At 43.0% G+C, this 16,321-nt stretch overlaps 1 pseudogene; it reads left to right on the forward strand.

Annotated features, from left to right (window-relative positions):
• Positions 1-15,831: 15,831 nt before the first annotated feature.
• LOC126185850 (5S ribosomal RNA) lies at positions 15,832-15,949 on the forward strand (annotated as a pseudogene).
• Positions 15,950-16,321: the final 372 nt, after the last annotated feature.

Raw genomic sequence — 16,321 nt, forward strand, 5'->3', positions numbered from 1 at the left:
ATTTCTTCCTCGTCGAGCCCAATTTCTGGGGCGTTCTTGCAAGATAAGCCACAACAGTGTTTGCACGCCGAGGAGCAGTTCAGTTCAGATTTACCACAGCCACATACTGCAGCGCATTCTGTTTTGCATGCGCACGAAATCATCTTCAGTAGCATGTGTGGTGCCGCATCTTTCTTCATCGTCACCGTACACAAGCCTGATAAGCTTTTATTCGTACCCCACTGGCATGGATCAGTTTTCTTCTCCAGCATAGGAGAATCGCAATGAGTACCACCTTGCTGAGTCCGATGTTGGCGGTTGCCTTTCATTTTTGAAAGATTTTCTCGAGGTAGACTTCACAAAATGCTCGTCCTTGAGCTCGTCCAAAATCGCACAGTTGGAATTCCCATACAGTACTAACATCAGCTGTGCTCCTGCCTATGCGATTACGTATTGAGAGACTGAGGATTTAACAAATTCAGCTGTCTGCATGTAGAGGTGTGGCTGTTGCTCCAGTAGGTTTAGTAATTTTCCTTTTCCTTGGATAAAAAAAGAGGATGTGGTATCACATCCTGTCAAGGCATGGTTGAAACAGGCAAATGTAGGATCGAATATGAAAGAATTACTGGTGTGCGACACTCTTGCTGAGTTTCCTCTTCCCGATTTATGGAAGTGCAAGTTGTAGTTGTTTCCTCGCCCCGTTAGGAGAACAAGCACGCCGATGTCCTCGCCACGATTGCCACGCTTTCAGACTCAGCAACTTGGGAAATTGCTGCTTCCACAATAATTGAATCCGCATCTCCTTTGCCTGTTGCACTTGAATACCTCCGTCCTCAAATTTCCTCATAAGCATCAAAATCAAGTGGCTCTTGTTGCTCTCATTTGCGAGAAACCTCTCCTATGTGACTGCAACATTTGTATCTTAATCGAAAATGATATCTGATGAAGAATCTGGTATCTTTAAACGACCAGTTCTTTCAGAAGACTTTGTTCCCCTCACTTGGGGAGGCAAAAGTTCATAAGTTGAAGGTCTTTTCCGATCGGTGTTCTTGTCAGCCTCCATAGCTGCTTAGGGAATGACTGCAACCATTCCTTCCATGTAACGGAAAGTATCATGCAGATGCTGAAATTGGTGTTATCAGAGATGAGCTGGATGAATCCTTCACTGGTTATGTTAGGATGCTCAGGTTGTGCAATCGAGGAAGTCTCAAACAGGGAAGCTTCCATATACGGAGGTACGAATCCAATTGCACTACGAGTGTCGGCAATAATTCTCGATTCGAATCTTTTGTGCATGAATGTACTTAGCCCAACCAATAGTGAAGACAGAAATGACCGTGGCCTTACAGGTGAAATCACTGCATCTGACAAAGCAACACACGTTTTTTTCGATTTATCTAGAGTTCCTCGTTTGTTTTTCAAAACCAACGACTTAAATGACGGAGCAACGATTCAGGGATCACTGATTGAACAACTGGAAGGAAATTATCAGGGGGGGGGGGGGGGAGGGTATTGCGATGTAACATACACTTGTGTACGGATGTCCTCACGAAGTATATCTGCAGCAGCGCATAAAATTCTCAGTCGCTCTTCCCGTGGATCTGATAGCTTGCTGTGATAGAAACTATCAGACAGTATTTTTGTAGCCTGTACTTTTGAAAAAACTACAGTGCTCTTTTTATGTCTATCAACAATCGTCTTTTCTTCACCATACTTCCGGAAGAATCGGGCTTTTATGGTCCTTACATCAGGCTCCTAGCCATTGGTAATTTTGTCCTTCAACTCCTGCGAAGTAAACTGGCACTTTTCTGATTGTCTGTTGTAGAAGTAAATCGTCACCATTTCTTCCTCTATCTGCGTGGATCCAAGAATTCCTCGTTTTCCTCCATCCCTGATTGTCCGGTAAAAACCCCTCTGACAAAACCTATGTCATTGAGCATTTTTAGCACAAAGGTCCTCGTCAAGTATACGTTCCAACATTACACGAGCCCAGTCATCACCTCGCCTTTCAGCATCCCCAATAACAGTAATTCAAGTTTCATCAAATTACGAACAATATTTTGATTTGAATAGGGACGCCTGCTAAGATTCTCTCAGTTAGCATCCGTTTCCTCGCCACAATAAAAGTAGTGTTTATTAAAATTAAATACCTTTATGTATGGGCGAAGATTCAACATTGACAGTGCAGGGCCTTTTGTCAAAGACGATCTAGTCAGTTTTGGGTTATTGCACTTCTTCTGACAAACACTGTGCACGTCAGCTTCAGCTAGGTCAGTTAATAACTTACGATGTGCTGCGATTTTTCTATCGTTACTGGACTTCAGTAGCGTTACCAGTCCTCTCTGTTTCATTCAAATCACATCACCATCTGCCCAATTGCCGTCACATGTAAAACACACCTCCATGCGATCTGAAGCAGTAATTTTAAATACACTGACCGCACAACGAAAGTAAGTTCAAACGAGGGAACGAAAATTTCGCAAGACACAAGGAGTTTTGAAGGCGTCCTTCGCACAGCATAGAAAGATTGGGCGCAGATAACAATGGAAACAGTAACAAAGAAACGGAGGGGATGACAGCCTCTGCTGTTTACATGTCAATCGAGGAAGATCTATAGATACATCTACAACGATGGTGGGGCAGATATATGTTTTCCCATTGGAAATTTCATTTCACTGAATAACGCTGACTTACAAAAAACCAACAAAATGGAATTACTTTGGCTTTCAAGCGTATGAACGCTTAATAGTGCCTAAAACTGAAAAACTGGATGATTTTGTAATATGAAATTTCATGCTATACAACTTAGATAACTTGACAATCTGCACTTGGAGTAATCGTTTTTGATTTACAGACGTTGGAGCCGACTTTTTATCCAAGTTGGTAAAAATGAACGAAATTTGACAACTGATTTCGGCCAAACGGCTGCACCGCTTTTGACATTGAAGGACGTCATCCGATGCAAAATTTAATTATCTTTCATTTTGCTGAGGATAGTATTTACAGTAGCATGCACAGTTTCCGGGTAATAGGAGAAAACCTGAGAAAATACCAAAATTTCTAGGATTATTGGCCATAAAAAGTGGTTTTGGAGGTTGAAAACTTGTATTCAACATACTCTCAAATACATACACAAGATAAAAAAATAAAACCTTCTACCTCATTTTTTGCATTGTTGCCCTTTTATTTTGACGCTGTTACTGGACCAAGTGGTGAAGCTCAATTTTCTCGATTCTTACACACACGTCTCTTTTAATTTCGGCGCATATATCATATTAGGCTGGAGAAACAGTGATTTTTGACTTCTGAGGGCTTTTCACCATTTTTTAATTTTTTGTTTTACTGAGGAATAACTAGGCACAGTGCCTCTTCCTACTTCATCTCTTCATCTTTCTTTCCTCCCACGTTTTCCCACTTCTTTTACAGGGTGGCCCGTTATTTGTTGCACGGCGTGGATATTCTTAGCACACTGGCTCGTTGTCTGACGCCAGTACCCTTCTGTCCCCTCTTTCAAGAGATGAAAGAGGTGTTTACCATCTGTCTGTAATCAATGTAATTTCTTGTTATTGTGTGACAGCATTCTAATTTCTGTGCCGTGTGTATCTGAGGGAGAAATGGGGAAACAGCCCAGTGTTTTCCTAGATGGGTAAGGGAAAAGGTCCACAGACCAAATTCAGACTGACCTGCTCCCCAGCCCTATTTGTTGAACAACGAAGTTTGCTGGAACCTAGGCTGCATCTCCTCCCTAGTCGAGAAATAATGATTCGTTACGCAACATTTGCAAATGGCTCTGAGCACTATGGGACTTAACATCTGAGGTCATCAGTCTCCTAGAACTTAGAACTAATTAAACCTAACTAACCTAAGGACATCATACACATCCATGCCCGAGCCAGGATTCGAACCTGCGATCCCAGCAGTCGCGCGATTCCGGACTGAAGCGCCTAGAACCGCTCGGCTAACAGGGCCGGCCAACATTTCCAGTACAGCATACTTTTTGTGATTCAATATGGTCGCAGAGTTGAGTGGGGTACCCTGTATACCTTTTCGTTACGAACGGTAATAATAAAAACTTTGGCATCTTCTTAGAAAATACGTAATTTACTATATTACTTTTACGGCGTCTTTATAAGACACTTTCACGAAACTTTGTTGCTTCCAGGAACCCGTTTTACCATATAAGATGGTGGGTATGAACCGGGAAGTATGTGTCATATGTATGATAGCACGCAGCGAGGTTCGGAAATTATTCTCCCTCAGCTCTGCTCTCACTACTCCCCGACTCCCGTGAGCAGAGGGGTCAACTAAAGAACGGCAAACTCTTTTTGGGTTATTGCGGTGACCGCACGACAGTGGGCGTTGTGGCTGGCACAATTTGCACTTTTCGCAGTACTAATATGTTCAACACAAGTCATGAACGGACTGGAAGCTTTACGTGAGAAAGATTGCCGGGCGGAGTGGCTGTGCGGCTCTTGGCGCTACAGTCTGGAGCCGAGCGACCGCTACGGTCGCAGGTTCGAATCCTGCCTCGGGCATGGATGTGTGTGATGTCCTTAGGTTCATTAGGTTTAATTAGTTCTAAGTTCTAGGCGACTGATGATCTCAGAAGTTAAGTCGCATAGTGCTCAGAGCCATTTGAACCATTTGAGAAAGATTTGTCACCAGGCTGATAGATGCACTAATCATTCGAGCAAGTGATTAAAATATGATCCATGCGCTATTAACAGAGTGAAGAGGTCGTAAAATGATACTAATACATGTAACGTTGAGGAAAATAGTCGTACTTGTTTTCAAAGTTTTTATATTTGATATTACACTCCTGGAAATTGAAATAAGAACACTGTGAATTCATTGTCCCAGGAAGGGGAAACTTTATTGACACATTCCTGGGGTCAGATACATCACATGATCACACTGACAGAACCACAGGCACATAGACACAGGCAACAGAGCATGCACAATGTCGGCACTAGTACAGTGTATATCCACCTTTCGCAGCAATGCAGGCTGCTATTCTCCCATGGAGACGATCGTAGAGATGCTGGATGTAGTCCTGTGGAACGGCTTGCCATGCCATTTCCACCTGGCGCCTCAGTTGGACCAGCGTTCGTGCTGGACGTGCAGACCGCGTGAGACGACGCTTCATCCAGTCCCAAACATGCTCAATGGGGGACAGATCCGGAGATCTTGCTGGCCAGGGTAGTTGACTTACACCTTCTAGAGCACGTTGGGTGGCACGGGATACATGCGGACGTGCATTGTCCTGTTGGAACAGCAAGTTCCCTTGCCGGTCTAGGAATGGTAGAACGATGGGTTCGATGACGGTTTGGATGTACCGTGCACTATTCAGTGTCCCCTCGACGATCACCAGTGGTGTACGGCCAGTGTAGGAGATCGCTCCCCACACCATGATGCCGGGTGTTGGCCCTGTGTGCCTCGGTCGTATGCAGTCCTGATTGTGGGGCTCACCTGCACGGCGCCAAACACGCATACGACCATCATTGGCACCAAGGCAGAAGCGACTCTCATCGCTCAAGACGACACGTCTCCATTCCTCCCTCCATTCACGCCTGTCGCGACACCACTGGAGGCGGGCTGCACGATGTTGGGGCATGAGCGGAAGACGGCCTAACGGTGTGCAGGACCGTAGCCCAGCTTCATGGAGATGGTTGCGAATAGTCCTCGCCGATACCCCAGGAGCAACAGTGTCCCTAATTTGCTGGGAAGTGGCGGTGCGGTCCCCTACGGCACTGCGTAGGATCCTACGGTCTTGGCGTGCATCCGTGCGTCGCTGCGGTCCGGTCCCAGGTCGACGGGCACGTGCACCTTCCGCCGACCACTGGCGACAACATCGATGTACTGTGGAGACCTCACGCCCCACGTGTTGATCAATTCGGCGGTACGTCCACCCGGCCTTCCGCATGCCCACCATACGCCCTCGCTCAAAGTCCGTCAACTGCACATACGGTTCACGTCCACGCTGTCGCGGCATGCTACCAGTGTTAAAGACTGCGATGGAGCTCCGTATGCCACGGCAAACTGGCTGAAACTGACGGCGGCGGTGCACAAATGCTGCGCAGCTAGCGCCATTGGACGGCCAACACCGCGGTTCCTGGTGTGTCCGCTGTGCCGTGCGTGTGATCATTGTTTGTACAGCCCTCTCGCAGTGTCCGGAGCAAGTATGGTGGGTCTGACACACCGGTGTCAATGTGTTCTTTTTTCCATTTCCAGGAGTGTATTTTCTCCTTTCAGAGAACAAGGAGGGAACAGACTTCAGGTCAGCGAGGTAATGAATCATTATACTCTTCCTCGAAGCAGTTGAAGCCCAATCCTCCTGATACTTATGCAGAGCCTCTGAATTGTGAGAGCCATTCGGGCTCCTTGAAAACTTCTTCTTTAGTAGTGCCCGATGCCAACAGTACCAACGTCAAACACGGTGATGTAGTTTTTATCGCAGCCGAACATGCAAATGTATTACAAAATTGTATCTTCAGAGCATCAACGCCTATGGACGTCAAATTTCGCGAGAAACTGGTTAATTCACAGGATTCAAGTAGCAGGCTTAGTGCTTCAAATGATGTGGGGGAATTCATAAATAACGATATTAGCAACTATATTATTGCTAAACATTTCTGGGTTCCAAGGTCAAGAGGTGATCTGTGACACGTTGACGCTTAAAGCATTCCTACTTAAAACTGTATAAATCGGTTTTTTATTCACCGTCACTTGGTGGTCTGTTGTTTAAATACTATCCGTGGTTCGTAGTACTTCTTGTTAGCGGCATCCCCAAAACAATGGATATAAGAAATCTCGTCACAAAGCCACTGAAATCTGTTAAAAAAGGCTATCGGAGAAGGATGGAGATCTTCCAGTCCATGACTAGAATCAGTATCATAGACAAGCTATGCATGCAGGAATTCTTGCACAACTGCTAATATACAGGGGAGGACATTATTTTTAGAATGAACGAGAAGCTTGACATAGAAATAAAAGAAGGCAGAAAGAGGCTTAAGACAATTATTGACAGTATAATACTTTTAGGTCTAAAAAAACATTAAGATGTCACCGAGACGACGGATCTTTGTTTTTTAAATAAGTCACTCATTCCGGCCAATATCGTGAAAGTGAAGTTTCTAATTACGGGAACTTCCGATCATTTATTTCTACTTAGAGTGAATATTAGCGACGGGAAGCTAGAAAATCACCTAATGACAGTTTCTTTAAGAGCTGCTCGTATTAGCAAGGCTTTCAAGAATGAATTTATTTACATTTGTGGACAGGAAATAAAGTTGGAGATTTTGAAGAGAGTTAGTGAGTTATTGAGTTTAATGAAACGACAGACATTGCTGTGATTTTTCAACTCAACCTAGTTTTATGACACGTTTATCTCCAAAAAGTGCGTCAGAGCCCTGTAGAATTCGTTGGCGCATCTGATAGCCTTGTGTAAGCTAAGAAAGACGGAAATAGTTCATACCTATCCGAAGAAGAACATAAAGCCATTCGTAAAGAAGTATCCAAAGAGATATGGAAGACAACTAATCACAGTGGCCAATCTAATCAGCTTGATTATGAGTTGAGCCTTACAGGAAGGTCTGTATGCCGAATCGTCTTGAGGAAGGTGTAGAAGATAGGGCTGCCAACAGATTAATAAATATGTTGGCATCGGTATCGATTAATGCGGCATTATGGCTTCTAAAGCACGAGGAGCTGTTAAGGAAATCCGGTTCCAGGCACCGAATGCGTTTCGAACGTCGTGTTTCAATCATAAGTTGAACAAGCCCGTATCTTCTACGAACCAAGTATCTGAAACGAGAAATTTCTTTTTCAGTATCGAAGCTGCAGCAGGCTTTACTTCCCAAAACGTGGAATTCTATTGCTGTCGCAGTTACGTGCTTCTCTGAAGTCTCTGTGTGAACACATGTGTTTAGAGCGTCGTGAAGCTGTGCATCAGTTCGCTGAAGACTTAGATGTAGTGGTGAAAGTGTTACACTAAATATCCACAAGGATAAGGCAGCTAGGAAATCATCGTATTTATCCACAACTTTAAGGGACTCTACGTTTATTATAAGACTCCTTTATGGATGATGTGTTATGTTTGTCGCTACATCTGAGTTGGGTCGTTGCAAGGAAATTCAAATGAACTCTGTTCAAAATGGTTCAAATGGCTCTGAGTACTATGGGACTTAACTTCTGAGGTCATCAGTCCCCTAGAACTTAGAACTACTTAAACCTAACCAACCTAAGAACATCACACACATCCATGCCCGAGGCAGGATTCGAACCTGCGACCGTAGCGGTCTCGCGGTTCCAGACTGTAGCACCTAGAACCGCTCGGCCACCCCGGCCGACAAATGAACTCTGTCCCAATTCTGACCAATAGAGGCGAAGACACAGATATTTCACTCCAACGTGTCTGGAACAGAGTAGAAAGATAGGCTTGTAGTCTGCGAGCTGTAATCAGTACACCTCGTAGCTCATCAGACTCAGACATCTAACCACGTGGCAACTTGGGGTGCAGAATATTTTAGAATATTCGTATGCATAGCTGTCCTTGACAACGTGCTAGATGACATTGTGCAGTGATTTCCACACGTAGTTCAGCATATATACAACCTTCCGTCTATTGTCCCAGACGCAGTCGTTGAACTGTCGCAAACGGAGATACGCCGCAACATTAAGAGACTGTCATCAGTCTTTTCCGATGTCCTGGCAACGATGGGCCACATCATAGTTTCGGAATCCTTGCTACAGGCCGAAGTCACCGCGTGACGACAGGAATCGATTAACTGACGTAACAGTCACCCCAGTGAGAGGCTTCCGTCTTCAACTATTGATGCGCAACAGTACTTCAGCAAAGACTTCTACCGGGTTCTACAAGATCTGTTCAATCTGTTAGTGACGTTACCATTTAGCAGTGCTGTAGCTGAGAGGCCATTTTCTTCTCTCCGTAGGCTAAAGACGTACATAGGTTGCTCTAAAATTCCCTTTACAAACTTATAGGACTTGAAGAGGGGACTGAGTATGTAATGTTTTGAATTGGAACCCATAAAAAATATCGATAACGCGACCACTTTTACAAGTAATTTATTAGGGTGACCCAGTACATCACTTGTTTTATAGTTCCACTAATTAATAACCAAAGAAACAACTTTTAGATAACGATCTTGATAAAGGCGACGAGCAGCTCTTCCATTACCGTGAGCTTCGCCGTACAGAAGCATCATGTCGGTGTATTCTGCAAGTGTGTTCACAACCATGTTGCTTTAACAACCACAAATGAGGCTCGAACCAGATCAAAAATGTAAGGCAGACGACAAATGACATCAACAGATGCGACATAATGACTTCATACCTACCTAACAAACATATTTTCAAACGACTGTAGCACGGAAACCGTACGTTTCCATACATGGGTTCCAATTCAAAATATTGTCTACTCAGTCCCCTCTACAAGTCGCAGAAGTTTTTGAGCCAAGACCGACTGACAGGCTCGCTTTGCTCTACATTCACAGAGATATTGGTGATAAGATTGACCACGTAACTGAGAGATTTGCGAAAAATAAAAAAAGAACGCGCCGCAGTAAACTGTAAGACAGTCTTTCCGTTACTATTCTTCTGGAATTTAAGCAAAAGAAATATCCAGTGTTTGTATTCAACAGTCTTTCATGCAAATTCTGAAGACTTTTTGTATATTTCTCAAATTAAAATTTTTATTACTGTATATGATGTACTTTTCTCGATTTTTCCAAGAGTCCTAAATGCCCTGTACATGGTTATTGGTAACGAATAGCACGATTAACAATTTAATTAAACAGTTATATAGAACAGCTTCAGATGGATGGAAAATTTTTCACCTCCGCCATTGCCCCCCCCCCCCCCCTCCCTCCACACCAAACCCTGTAGAGCTCATCCGACGTCCACCCCTGCTTACGTGTCTTGTTCCCAAAACTGATGAAGAACTCTGGTTCTATCACACCAAATCCTCGAGCTTTGCCTTTTTCCATTTATTTGAGTGTTGCAATTTTGTGATTTTTGTGGTGTTAATACTGCATACAAGAATGGTTAAGAAAGATCTTAGCAGCCTGAAGCAGTGAAGCAGACGGCAACCAACAAAACAGAGTATTCCAGAGAATTCGCTTTAGATGAGATCAATGCAGCATTCAAAGAAATGAGAAAAAAGCAAAGCTCCAGATGATACTTAAGAAAAACTTATTCAACTAAACTCTCCAAATAAACCGCTATGACGCAATATTAAAAAAATAAAACACTTCTAATGAAATATTAATGATTTTTATAAGTGTCAAAACACGGTGGCAAGATAAACGTAGATTCGGTGGGCTGAAACTGAAGTTTTGCTTTAGAAGTTTTCGATTCCTTGTTATAGGAAATAATTACATGTAAAAAATAATAAAAATGAAAATAACAATAAAAATAAAAGTAAAAAATAAAAAATCTCTGCATTGCTGGCAAAATCAGCATTTGATAAACGTAAGACCTGCTGAAAAATTTTGTTTTATCTTCAAAAAATGGCTCTGAGCACTATGCGACTTAACTTCCGAGGTCATCAGCCGCCTAGAACTTAGAACTAATTAAACCTAACCAACCTAATAACATCACACACATCCATGCCCGAGGCAGGATTCGAAACTGTGACCGTAGCGGTCGCTCGGCTCCAGACTGTAGCGCTTAGAACCGCAAGGCCACTACGGCCGGCTGTTTGATCTTCATTACTTGAAAATGAAATCTGAATTTCTATCTATCAACTACGTGAAATAGTGTGTGATTTGCCAAGCAAACACTTCATAATCTTAGACAGTGACGACTGTGACGTGGAGTCGATGACCAGGTTTCAAAAATGGTTCAAATGGCTCTGAGCACTATGGGACTTAACTGCTGAGGTCATCAGTCCCCTAGAACTTAGAACTACTTAAACCTAACTAACCTACGGACATCACACATATCCATGCCCGAGGCAGGATTCGAACCTGCGACCGTAGCGTCACGCGGTTCCAGACTGAAGCGCCTAGAACCGCACGGCCATATCGGCCGGCGACCAGGTTTCGTATACAGGCGAACAATGTATCCGCAACCAAAACCACTCTGTGAACTTTTCTGTGTCGAGATACTATAAGTGCTATCTGTCACTCACCAATATCATAGCAAAAAACAAAAGCCTGTTAAAGAGAGATGAGCAGTTAAATTTACTGCGATAGGGATTCATAGAAAAGAACATTCATTCATCGGCGGCTGAATTAATGTAATTGCAGCGTATTATTCAGTACTACGCGCATTCCGTCTGCCACTCAGAGCGTGTAACGAGGGTATTCATAAAAGCAGAGAGAGTGTAGCGTCCCGTCGACATGGGGTCACTAGAGGCGACTCACAACGAGGACTGAATATGGATGGGGCAGGAAATCGGTTTCACCATCCTGGTGTTCATGGCTTAAGGAACCCTTGGAAAAATACACCAGCATGTTATGACACTGTTTGATGTCCGTACCTCCCAAATGAGAGCCCAGTGACTTTTGAGCCTCGCCACCTCTTCAGTGGACAGACAATAGCTCTCATTATCTATTCCGAGCGAAGAATGCGAAAGGTCAGAGGTAAATGCGAAAAGTAATGTATAATAATTTTATTCCTGGTAACGAGAGGAAGTAGATCTGTCGTACTAAACAATTATTTGCGAATAATTTACTGATCCCTACTTGAATGTTCCCGCACATTTGCCCTCGCCGTCGTCTGTTGAAGCGTTGTGAATTATGTCTACGTATAAATCTTAAAAGAGTACGTGTCAATTTTGCTGTGATTTACTCTCTTGCATTGTTTCAAGAAACTGGAACTGCCGTCGCCTTAGTCCGCAGCTCTTCTACATCCTGTTCTAGAATAATGTAACCACGCGGCCATATTTCACTGCTCAGCACAGTTAGATTTTCGATTGTCTATTGAGTGCGTGAAGTCGGTGTTCTCCCTAAGGGTTCTTCTCACAGATGACAGTATGTAATTAAACTAAGAGAGAGTGAAATTCTAAGTTTATGCGCGAAACCGTCAGCCCAGGGCTATTCTGACGCAGTACAGCGCGTTCGCTCTTTCTCGTATTGTAACGGGGCAACAAATAATTTAAGCACACGAGAGAAGCTGGAAGTGGAACTGGACCCGGACGAAGATTTCTCCGGAGTACAAGTTTTCGATAAATAGTTGCTGCCCCCGCGGGTTAAGAGGGTGATTTTGTAATGACCAGCGTACGGGCATACGCCTTCGCCTTTGCTAACGTACATAATTTACAACGAGGATCTCCGCTCGCGGCCGGTGACCTATAAAGCCGGCGGAATGTATAGCGTCCCCAGTTGCGCAATTTCTCTACAATATTTCGCAGTTGTGCATGACAATGAAGTTTCTTTCCAGACAGCGACGAACAAACGGCTGTTTGAAAGCATTCGGCGCACGGCCCCGTGCCAAGGCTGTCCCTGCAGGCGTTTTCATGAGAAAAGGAGCCAACTCTGGCGCAAAGATAACTTTCTTGTTCCACTCTACTTGCACTTTCACTTCATTTTCCAATAAAGAGATATACCTTCTAGGAGACAGCGGGTGACTGACTTCACCGTGGGCAATACAATCGGAAGTAATCTTTTACTCAGTAGTTTCAAACATTCTGTTGGTTCTTTGAAGCATTAGGAAGACTGTCGAAATGACTCACTACACGTGGCTGTAACACATCTCTTTCCAGATTCATATTTTCTGGCAGAACAAGTCTTACATCTTACGCGTATACTGATGTTGTGACTGAGACAGTTTTTAAGCCCGACCCCACATCCGAATATGCGTGATAATATTCATCCTTGTCTCTCTATGAATGACTTAATTGTCTGCAGTTACTGCTTTCTGACATTTCTTAGATAGATTCACTTTCAAGACAGTTGATTGCAACAAATATTTTAGGAGTGTCTTTAGTAATTACAACAGAATGGATATAGAAATACGCGCAGCTGACAGAACATTTTACAGTTGTATCAAAATCTAAAGGAATATACCATTTAATATCTACATCAAAATTCGCCTTTATCGGTGAAGTATCTGACCAGACCATTTTTGAAGCTTTAATACATAGAAAGAAATATAAAGAAAGCAATTAATATTCGAAACTAAAAATTTCTCGGCCTGTAGTCAATGAAAAACACGTGGTATGGAGAATAAAAAAAATGGAGATCTACGCGGTTGTATAAACAGAGTAAGAAGATCAAAACGCGAAAGAAGAGACGGTTGAGAACGAAATACCTACATCAGTAGTTTCTAGGCGAATGGATGGATCGAGAGGAAGAGCAAGGCCCAAAATTAAATGATGAAGTGACATTCGAGATGATACGGTTAAAATGAACATCAACTCAGAATGGGCAACGAACGAATTCTGCAGAAAAAGTGCGAAAGCCTCGTAAAGCAAGCCCTTGCGATATGTAAAGTAAAGAAAGTAAGACGTTACTTAGCATTAACGTTACGTCTACAGAGGCAACCATTTTTTTTCTAAACTTATTTAGACTGTCATGAAAGAACAGGCTGACAGGTACGGCCAAATAAGGTGTGTGGAAATACTCGTTGAGAATATATGACATACACGCAGAGATAATTCTAAAATGCCACCAGATGGCTATGTGATTGGCACCAGCCTCGAATTCTAAGTGATGGATTCATAGTGTGTACCATCAAGGAAGATGGTGCAGTGATAAAGTGATTACTGAACTGGGTTCTGTCTCACTATTTCATGTGTAATACAACTTGGCTCTTTTCGCTAGGATTTCTGAGAGTGGAGGCAGTGTCGGAACTGACTTTCTTTCGTCGAGTGCCAACCAAAGTGGCAAACACTACTCTTTAAGGTAGCGTTGTGTAGTAATAGATCGTAATTTTTAGCAACAATATTTCACTGCCGTGCGGTGTGGCCACGCGGTTTAAGGCGCCTTGTCACGGACTGTGCGGCCACTCCCGCCAGAGGTTCGAGTCCTCCCTCGGGGGGTGTATGTGTTGTTCTTAGCATAAGTTAGTTTAAGTAGTGTGTAAGACTAGGGACCGATGACGTTGGCAGTTTGGTCCGTTAGGAATTCACACACATTTGAATATTTTACTTTCGACTATATAAAACCATTTAAATGATCATTACCTCAGTTGGTCACCTCTGCTTTCGTAGAAACACTAATGTTTGCTTTACGTGCTATCTACTCTGAGAGATTACTGTTTATGGAATGACAGTGATCGGTTACATCCATTCCCAGTACCGTCAATGCGCAATGACAGTGCCTGTAGTGGTTTGTATCTGTGTATTTATGTTGCGTGGATTGCAAAGTGTAGTTCCAGACCTTCATGTACGGGAGTTGCTGACAAGGGACCGTACGGACTTTCCCTGACCGATTTAATTCATATCGACATGGTGTGTGAGGCACGACTACGACTTCAATATATGCAAGTAGGAAGACGAGACTCTCAACCGTTTTCGAGAAAATCGAGTTTGATCGTTTTAGGTGTGCTTATATACTTGATTTGGTCGCTGGTATTCAACGAGTTCGCAGCCGAGCATGTAAACGTCAAATTTCATAAGCGTGAGGTCTGCTGATCGAATCTTGGTAGCATTACTTTTTTTTTTCATTCCCACGTAATTCTAACAACAGATATGAGTGGTACGGCACGAAACTGTGTGAAAACCGAAAACCGTTTACGAATGTTTTGCAACAGACACATTGAAAAGACCATGCATTGCAAACATTCGGCGTTCCTTGCAGGTTGTGGATGTGGCAATAATTAATGTTTGCCATATTTCGATGATCAGTGCCATCGTGATTCGTGCAGTGCTTCGTAGATACACATCATTGACACAAATATGGATAAGGGGACAATAATATAAATAAAACGACCGTACTGAGTCGACTGAAATTTCTTATATATTCTTATTTCTGGTCTTCGAGGGAAAATTTTTTGCTCTTTTTTTCAGGCTAAAGATTACGCATATGATAAATGAGTCGTTAAATATTGATAATTTTCATAGTTATAATGATAATGAATCTGTTGTTAGAATTACGTGGTAACAAAAAAGTTGCCAACAGGGAGATTGGATACAATGCCCGTGTGCTTTTGAAACTACGCGCTTACTCGCTTTGCTAAAGACACCTTCAATACTAACGACTATACAAACTGTGCAAGCACGGGTAAAATTTTCAAATTATATTCTCTCTAAAACGGTTGAGAGTGGCGTCTTCTTGTTTACATATACTGAAGTCCTAGTCGTTCCCTATACATCTTGTCAATATGAATGAAGTTGATGACGGGAAGATCGTACGATCACCTTGTGAGTGCTTAGCTAGCAAATTCCGTGTTTATCATTATGAAACATTTACAGTTTTGTTGTATCAGCTATCTCATGTTTCCAAAGGAAAGAATGTAGCACTAAAATGTAGCTAAGATTCCTAGCCTGAAGATAGAGCCCCAGACACAAAATGTCATTACGCATAAGAAAATGAAAAGTTCAATATGTGTAACAGAGAGACGATAAAAAGTGTCCACTACCTAGTTAAAATTACTTAGTAATCTGTTGAGTTTTCATATCACCTTCTATGTCATATCATCTGCTTAACTTTTCATATTGCTCTAGTATTCTGTCGTTAACAGAAAACTGTATAGTCACATTTTCGATTTTTTCCATGTTTTAAATATACACTTTTCATTACTACTTTTTGATACATTGATTCCGTTATCCCAATCTCCTTTTCGAATACCGTTTCCTCTCCTTGTCATGTAGCTCTTGATATTCTTCATTCAACGATTAATGCTTGCTAGTCTCTGTCAGTATATATATTTGATGCAGTCTCCTTTTAAGCCGACGGCGTTGCCGCAGTGGTAACACCGGTTCCCGTCAGTTCACCGAAGTTAAGCGCTGTCGGGCTGGTCTAGCAGTTGGGTGGGAGACCATCCGGTCTGCCGAGCGCTGTTGGCAAGGGGGGCACTCAGCCGTTGTGAGACAAACTGAGGAGCAACTTGATTGAGAAGTAGCGGCTCCGGTTTCGTGAACTGAGATACGGCCGGGAAAGCGCTGTGCTCACCACATACCCCTCCATATCCGCATCCCGTTACGTCTGTGGAATAAGGATGACACGGTGGCCGGTCGGTACCTTTCGGCCTTTAAGGCCTGTTCAGGCGGAGTTTGGTCTAGTTTTTAGACTCCCTTCAATGAAAAGACTTTAAAAACGATTTTTCCTGAGCGATAACTTTCCTAAGACTGTACCACTTCCTACCTAAAGAAAGTTAACCATGTTAACATTATTCCCTTCATATAATTTTAGAATCATGATCAGAATGTTATTACGGC

Source organism: Schistocerca cancellata, chromosome 4 (assembly GCF_023864275.1).
Source record: "Schistocerca cancellata isolate TAMUIC-IGC-003103 chromosome 4, iqSchCanc2.1, whole genome shotgun sequence".
Taxonomy (NCBI): domain Eukaryota; kingdom Metazoa; phylum Arthropoda; class Insecta; order Orthoptera; family Acrididae; genus Schistocerca; species Schistocerca cancellata.